The sequence below is a fragment of the Engraulis encrasicolus genome, chromosome 21 (assembly GCF_034702125.1).
Source record: "Engraulis encrasicolus isolate BLACKSEA-1 chromosome 21, IST_EnEncr_1.0, whole genome shotgun sequence".
In the NCBI taxonomy this organism is placed as follows: domain Eukaryota; kingdom Metazoa; phylum Chordata; class Actinopteri; order Clupeiformes; family Engraulidae; genus Engraulis; species Engraulis encrasicolus.
In genome coordinates this window covers 46,673,850-46,681,349 of record NC_085877.1, presented here as the reverse complement: position 1 = coordinate 46,681,349, position 7,500 = coordinate 46,673,850, and the positions used below count along the sequence as shown (strand labels likewise).

Below are 7,500 nucleotides of genomic sequence, written 5' to 3'. Positions count from 1 at the left end.
ATCAGATCGTGTTCTTTTCAATAAATAGGCATTACCTATTTGACAGATTTCTCCTGAAATAATGAGCCCAGAAACACCCAGATGTGTAGAGTGCTTAATTTTTGGCTTGATCAAAGATGCTTAATTTGTATATGGTTACTGCAATAAATATTTAGATTTCTTTGCCCATCCTTTTTGGATCTACTAGTAGGCCTAGTGATTTTAGAGGTCTTAACAAGTGGGCTATGCATCAGATTTCATTTCAAGTGATGGGTAAAATATCCAGAAAGATATATAATCTGTTCTTTTTGCCCTCTAGTTTAGCACACTGAATTCTTTGAGCCATCTGGTGTCAATCCGTGTGGGAAAATGATCAATGAAAACAATTTAAGAAATGCATCTTATAGATGTTTCATATTGTAGGCCTATTCAGCCTATTGTGTCATGGTGGTGTTATCATTTTTCAAACTTTATTTTTTGTAATAATTAGGCATATTGATACATAATCATGTTCATGTTCTGTGCTGTCTTGCTTTGCAGATGACAGAATATTGCTGAAGGATCCTACATGGAAGCTGGCTGATTACACGGAGTGATTCCTCTGGTGTGGTGTAGTGTACCTCAGAGAAATAAACACTGTTGCAAGAGGTGAGTTTATAAAGTCACACAAAACCTATCCATGTATTTTTTAAAAGTCAAAGTTCTAACTTGCTCTGTATTTCATGCTGTCAATATGAGATGCATACTAATGTTGTGTGTTATTATTGCAGGTGAGAAGATGGCCAAGATATCCTTATTGCTGGATGGTAGCTCTGGTCGTAGTGGACCATATCTGCAAATGCTTCTGAACATCGACAGAATTTCTAAAGGTTAGCAACCATTCACAAATTTACACCACATGTATGTGTGTTTCAAATGTCTTAACAGTTTGAAGCACACACTGTTAATCAGAGATGCGTCCTGATCATGCCGTGTGTTATTTTGAGAGGATAGTTAAGGAATAATGGCAGCTGCCTGGTTACAGTACATTGATCCCCTTTGTAGCACCATGTCTAAAATGCTGAGAAAAATCAGTTTGTAAATGTAAGCATTTTTTATAACTCTGCACCAAATGTGTGTTTCAAATGTCTACTATCTAATAGTCTGAATAACACACTCATACATGACATGACCAATATGTTATGTGCTCGGAGCGGCAGTTTACAAACGCACCCTTAGTGCCTTCTGCTGTTAGGCCAATGGCACTGAGCCCACCGTTTCATTGATTGGAGTATTTGGGTTACATTTTGTCAATTTGTTGTATTTTTCAGGATCGTTGAGGACTCCTCCTCTATGCGTGACATCTTAGATTAGATTTAGATTTAGATTTAATTTCAAGTGATGAGTAAAATATCCAGAAAGATACATAATCTGCTCTTTTTGCCCTCCAGTTTAGCACACTGAATTCTTTGAGCCATCTGTTGTCAATCCGTCTGGGAAAATGATCAATGATATAAAACAAACAAACAAAAAAAACATTTTACATGTATACAGACATGTATCTTTTAGATGTTTCATACTCTAGGCCTATTCATCATCATATTGTGTCGTGGTGGTGACGGTGTTATCATTTTTCATTATTTTCTTGTAATAATTAGGCCTATAAATGCATAATCATGTTCATGTTTTGTGCTGTCATGCTTTGCAGATGACTGAGAATATTACTGAAGGATCCTACATGGAAGCTGTCTGATTACACTGAGTGATTCCTCTGGTGTGGTGTACCTCAGAGAAAATAAACACTGTTGCAAGAGGTGAGTTTAAGTTCATGAATTCACACAAAACCAATCCATGTCAGGGCTTTTTCTGAACGGGGAAATAGGGGCGCTCCACCCTCATACCTCCGTGGGTGCACCCTCATACTTTTATTTTTATATATACATATTTGAGCACCCCAAGTAAATTTCTCATTCACGGGGGACGGGGGACGGGGGACGGGACACCCCCCTTCACCCCCGAAACCTGCCATGATGCTCCCTCATGCCAAAAAATCCTACAAAAAGCCCTGCATGTATTTTTATAAAAGTCAAAGTGCTAAACATGCTATGTATTTCATGCTGTCAATATGAGATGCAAATTAATGTTGTGTGTTGTGTGTTAATGTTGTGTGCAGCTCAGAAGATATCCTTATTGCTGGATGGTTGCTCTCTGGTCGTACTTGAGCCCCCTGGACCATGTCTGCAAATGCTTCTGAACATTGACAGAATTTCTAAAGGTTAGCAACCATTCACAAATGTACACCACATGTATGTGTGTTTCAAATGTCTTAACAGTTTGAACCACACACTGTTAATCAGAGATGCATCCTGTTCATCTTGTGTGTTATTTTGAGAGGATAGGTCGCCAGCGACCCTATTCACTTGCTGAAAATGCTTAAATACATCATAACAACATTGCTATGACATTACATAGAGCCATAACGCTGCACTACAGGGTTAAGGATGGCAGCTGCCTGGTTACAGTACATTGATCCCCTTTGTAGCACCATGTCTAAAAATACTGAAAAAAAAAACAGTTTCTAAATATACCGGTAAGCAAATTTTAATAAATCTGCACCAAATGTGTGTTTCAAATGTCTACTATCTAACAGTCTGAATAACACACTCGTACACAGTGGTGGACAAAGTACTTTTGTAAGCAAAGTACTTTTGTGGTGTAATTACAACAGTAGCACATGATATTACATAGCTGTTAAACCGTTTGCTCCAGTATACCTACCTATTGAGATAGACTGTGTTATTACTGAAAAACAATAAAAACCTAACAAGAACCCACCACAAACTCAATCCAACCTGTGCAGAATCAGCTCGTCGTAAGACAAGTACATTGGTCTACTTTTTACTCAGATAAGTTACCTGTGTTGGAAAGAAACTGTTTTTTTTTTTTTTTTTAACTTTTACTTTTACTTTGTCCACCACTGCTCATACATGACATTACCAATTGTTGTGTGCTCAGAGCGGCAGTTTACAAACGCACCCTTGGTGCCTTCTGCTGTTAGGCCTATGACACTGAGCCCACCGTTTCATTGAGTGGAGTATTTGGGTTACGTTTTCTCAATTTGTTGTATTTTTCAGGATCGCTGAGGACTCCCCCTCCATGCGTGACATCTTTGAGAAATTTCCACGCTTTCTGGAGATGCCAAGTTTGGTACGTCTGCCAGACATTTTTTTAACCTTTATTTAGAAAGAACAAGTCACGATATAGTTGTGTGCATTGTTGATTTTGGCTATACTTGGTGTTAATTAAGCTTCCTGATACTGCATGATTTATACCGTTCACTCAGTAGAGTAAAGCTTTCTATATAACCTGTTAAAACAGGGCGTTATACATTTTGTGGTTACCAGAATGGCAATTACTGAGCATTACTAAAGGCCCTATGTTATGTCATAGTAGAGTAGTACTGGCAATTAACCTTTCAATGACTATTACAGCATGTTTCAGATGGTATGGCGTGCATTATGGGGCTAAGCACCATTGATGTATCTCTCTCTCTCTCTCAAATCTTAAAAATTCTTTCAGACTGGAATCAACTTTGCATCCCTCGGCACTGACACTGAGAAGGTTTCAAGGACCCCACTACTAGGAGGCGAGAGTTTGACACGGCAGTGTCATCACTGCCATGGATGACAATGTAACCATTCCTGTTGCTGATTGCCTGACTTGCGCAGTGACAAGCTTTTCATGCTCTACTGGGTGTGTAACTTGGCATATCCACCACAGTTTAACTCTGTTTTTGCCTCTTTTGAATATGTGTACGATATAACCATCTCAACCAAAAAGTGGGCCAAGGTACTGGAACATTTCTCACTTCAAGTTGCTCTGTAGTCACTGGACATTTTTTAAAACATCTACGCAAACACCCACCACTCCACACCATGTGTATTTTAATTACTTCTGATTCCACTGACATGCAGACTACATCCTATGCAGATTCAGGTAATTTACCTGGTACTGGAGAAACAGCATTGTATGCCATTCTAAGTGATACTTGCCTCCTTGTTTTGCAAAAATGTACTGTTCTTTGAATATAACTTAAAGTAAGATCATGTTGACTCTGAGGTTTTCTCCGGTTGTCAAGCACAACCTTAACGTTTTGTAAGTAAGTAATAGTCACAGGATATGCATGCATTTGTAATTTGAATTTTCGTCGAAAACGGCTCACCAAGCATAAAATGTTACCTCTGCTTTTGATTTTTCTTTTTTTTTAAATGTCCCTTAATACCAGCCTGTCTTTTTGTTGTGTCCACACAACTTTACTATCATCAGTGTTGGGAAGGAACAGATTGCTTTAAGTTACTGTATCCCCATCCTTTCAGATCAGTGCTTTAAAGCCTTTTGAAATTAAATTGTTAATAAACTTTGTGAAAACAAACTCAAATCTTGGTTATTGGTTATGATTGATATAGCTTTGAAACTGTTAATTTGGAGTGAAGTAATTGCAGTGTCCATCTAACCAAGCAAATCGGTTAAAATTTTAACCAATATCTGTGTCGGACACATATTAATCGAACAAATTGGTCAAAACAACCATTGGGGGATTGGTACATTTTTGACTTATAAAGATTGGTTAAACATAACCAATCTATTGGTCAAAACAACCGATTTGGAATTGGTTAGTTTTTTAACCGATCTAGATTGGTTGACATTTTAACTAAAGTCTAATCGGTTATTTTGACTAATATTTTTCTCGGACACATGTTAANTGAACAGATCGGTTAAAAACTACTAATTTTTTGTTTATTTTAACCAATCTTTTTTAAGAGTGTATACTATACTAGGCCATATTACACTGTACTATACTACGCTATACTACACTATACTATACTATACTATACTATACTATACTATACTATACTATACTATACTATACTATACTATACTATACTATACTATACTACACTACACTACACTACACTATACTATACTATACTATACTATACTATACTATACTATACTAGGCCATATTATACTGTACTATACTATACTATACTATACTATACTACACTACACTACACTACACTATACTATACTATACTACACTATACTACACTATACTATACTATACTATACTATACTACACTACACTATACTACACTACACTACACTATACTATACTATACTATACTATACTATACTATACTACACTATACTATACTATACTATACTATACTACACTACACTATACTACACTCTACAGTACTATTCTACATGACACGACACAATACTATACTGTACTATGCTGACATGAAGAGATGGTCGATAGAGTTGTGTCTACTGACACATACAGTGCCTATAAGAGAACGCACAATGTTGAGCTTTGTTTTCCCCTCCAATTGTGCTACTGTGATATTGAACTCGTGCCAAAGTCTTACACTCTTTGCAGCTACTGTGAAGTAGAAAATAATGTTTTATACTTTTACACTAGACAGGACAAAATGTCTGTAAGGACAAAGAGCCACGAGAGGAGGGAGGAGAAAGAGATAGATTTGTGATGTCTTGACCTTTCCCCTTGTCAGAGGTGTGACTAAGGCATCTGTCAGAGTCTCGTCATGACAACCAAACAATCGCATTAAATATGGCCGCCCTGTCAGCACCCTGAAACACTACGTCTCGGGAGATGGAAAGAGACAGCCAGCGTCCTTGGCAGAGAGTGTTAAATCTTTCAGGTGCGGTGCTGTGCGGTGGGATGGGATAGGGTGGGGCAGTGTGTGTGTGTGTGTGTGTGTGTGTGTGTGTGTGTGTGTGTGTGTGTGTGTGTGTGTGTGTGTGTGTGTGTGTGTGTGTGTGTGTGTGTGGGCGTGTGCGTGCATGCGTGCGCACGTGTGTGTGTGTGTGTGTTTGAAGTGAAGTGTGTCGATATGTATGAACACCTTTATGAGTACCTTTCTCTCTCTCTCTCTCTCTCTCTCTCTCTCTCTCTCTCTCTCTCTCTCTGTCTTTCTGTGTGTGTATGTGTGTGTGTGCGTGCATGCGTGCCTGCGTGCCCGTGCCCGTGCGTGTGTGCCCGTGCCCGTGCGTGCGTGCGTGCGTGTGTGTGTGTGTGTGTGCGTGCGTGCGTGCGTGCGTGCGTGCGTGCGTGCGTGCGTGCGTGCGTGCGTGCGTGCGTGTGTGTGTGTGTGTGTGTATGTGTGTGTGTGTATGTGTTCATCTCTCTGTGCATGAGTTTCTGTGTGTCAGGGAAAAAAACATGAGTGAGCGTCACAGGTACAGAGTGAGAATATTGATACATTTCCCCTCAGTGCAGTTATATCTGATGAAACATGAAAGTTAGCCACCGTCCCAACAGAATGCCAATGAGTGGCCCACGGTGCCCTAACCCTTATCACCTTGTGCCTGTGTGTGTGCGTGTGTGTGTCTGTGTGTGTGTGTGTGTGTGTGTGTGTGTGTGTGTGTGTGTGTGTGTGTGTGTGTGTGTGTGTGTGTGTGTGTGTGTGTGTGTGGGTGTGTGTGTGTGTGTGTGTGTGTGTGTGTGTGTGTGTGTGTGTGTGTTTGTGTGTGTGTGTTTGCGTGCCTGCATGCCTGTGTGAGTGCTCCAACTCATATCACCATGGGTGTCAGCAAAAGTGTACAGGGAGGATAGATGAGTATGCTTGACTTTAACGCAGCAGCCGGTCTAGCTATTTAGGGGCCCTGGGCAAAACTCTAGATATGGGGCCCCTTTTGAATGCTGCTGTTTTCCATGATGAGGCTGAGTATTGGGGGGCCCCATGGAGGGCAGATTTAGGTGGGGGCCCTAGGAAATTGCCTAACCAACCTTTTGGTAAAACTGGCTCTGGTTTGACATTTTACTCTCGCTTCCGTTTCTTCCAACCTGCACCACCACCTTTAAAGGGACACTGTGTGAGATTTTTAGTTGTTTATTTCCAGAGTTCATGCTGCCCATTCACTAATGTTACCTTTTTCATGAATACTTACCACCAGCATCAAATTCTAAGTATTCATTATGACTGGAAAAATTGCACTTTTCATACATGAAAAGGAGGATCTTCTCCATGGTCCACCATTTTGAATTTCCAAAAACAGCCATTTTTAGCTGCAAATAGGACTGTGCTTGGACCATACTAGAAAATATTTGTTTATTACTTAATAAACCTTCATGCAAACATCAAATTGGGCAATAGGCAGCCCAGTTTCAATGAGCACCACAGTTGCAGTACCTTTTTTGACCATTTTCTGCACAGTGTCCCTTCAAGTTTCACTCAGAGTGCAGTTGAAATAAAACTAAAGTGGTTCAGTATCCCTTCAGGTTATATTCTACCCTGCCACTAGCCCCTCTTGTAACTCTTGTACTTTATAATTACATGTTTAATAAAAGTAGTCGATAATTATATGTGGATTAAAGCTGCTTAATTTCTATGGCTACTTTATTTCTCTCTCTCTCTCTCTCTCTCTCTCTCTCTCTCTCTCTCTCTCTCTCTCTCTCTCTCCCTCTCTCTCTCTCTCTCTCTCTCTCTCTCTCTCTCTCTCTCTCTCTCTCTCTCA

The 7,500-nt window shown here is 39.8% G+C and overlaps 1 protein-coding gene and 1 long non-coding RNA gene across 4 annotated transcripts in view; one reads left to right on the top strand and one right to left on the bottom strand.

The window, feature by feature from the left end:
* Positions 1–7,500, bottom strand: part of LOC134437447 (phospholipid-transporting ATPase ABCA1-like) — a 633,180-nt gene that overhangs the window by 269,901 nt on the left and 355,779 nt on the right. The gene's annotated exons all lie outside the window — the stretch shown is intronic.
* On the top strand, positions 752–3,873 carry LOC134437257 (uncharacterized). 3 transcript variants are annotated; one of them, XR_010032371.1, is made up of 4 exons: positions 752–848; positions 1,667–1,772; positions 2,132–2,233; positions 3,093–3,496. It is a non-coding gene; the product is annotated as an uncharacterized LOC134437257 (long non-coding RNA). The 3 variants fall into 3 exon arrangements; XR_010032370.1 differs by lacking the exon at positions 752–848 and adding an exon at positions 3,538–3,873 and having other exon boundaries at positions 1,306–1,772; positions 3,093–3,165; XR_010032369.1 differs by lacking the exon at positions 752–848 and having other exon boundaries at positions 1,306–1,772.